Here is a 959-nt window from a genome sequence, read left to right on the forward strand (position 1 = left end):
TGAGCGGGCCATCAGATGAAAATGCATAGACTACAGGTAACATATGGTCGTCTTTGTTTTTAAATGGTGCTGGAGGTCAAATCCAGGGCTTTGTGCATGCTAGGTAAGTACTCTACCTGAGCCACATCCTCAGCCCGACATATGATCTTAAACTGAAGAGGATTAAGTCAAAGCCTGCCAAATTACTCTTGAGGGTTTAGAGTGGTCGAAGGCCTTTCCAAAGGACTAGATGATATCTTGTTTATTATGCCATATTCTCCACCTTCAGTAGTTTTTAAGACTGAGTAAATGGTTAAATTATTTCACATACAATGATTTTCAATCTATTTAGAGAAAACAAATTATACATTTGTAGAGATAACCAAAGTGTGACAGTGACAATGCCTGAAAAGTGCTTCTAATATAAAGACATATTAACACTAGAGCTTCAAACTGATACATTCTTTTGAGATGGCAACTCAAAAAGCTTTGACTTGTGCCTTATGAAAATTTATACTGAGCTATATTTTGGATAATAATGATAAATGTTAAAATCAAGGAACAATGGTGTGATGTTGTCCAATTTTCCACTTGAGTAAAATCCCTGAGGACAATAACTTCGTTGGTTTTGCTACTGCTACTCTTGTTGCCTTGCATAGCGTAATGCAAGCACTTAAGCTATATAAATGAAATCACAGAGAGAATGATTTTATCCTCTGATGGATATTAAATTCCCTATTAGTCTACAAGCAAGACATTCTGTTTTCAGGGTTGAAGGGGATAATGGGATATGTCTACTGGTGAACTGGCAAAAAATAAACTAGAGGGCCAAGGATTTAAAAAAGAAGAGGAGGAGAAAGAAGAAAAAAGGAGAAAAGGGAAGAAAAAGGGAAGGAGGAGGAGAAGAGGAGAAGGAGGAAGGAGAAGAAAAAGGGGAAGAAGATGAGAGGAAGAGAAACAAAAACTAATAATTGTATACT

This window comes from Spermophilus citellus (assembly GCF_964194105.1).
Source record: "Spermophilus citellus genome assembly, chromosome: 9".
NCBI classification, from domain to species: domain Eukaryota; kingdom Metazoa; phylum Chordata; class Mammalia; order Rodentia; family Sciuridae; genus Spermophilus; species Spermophilus citellus.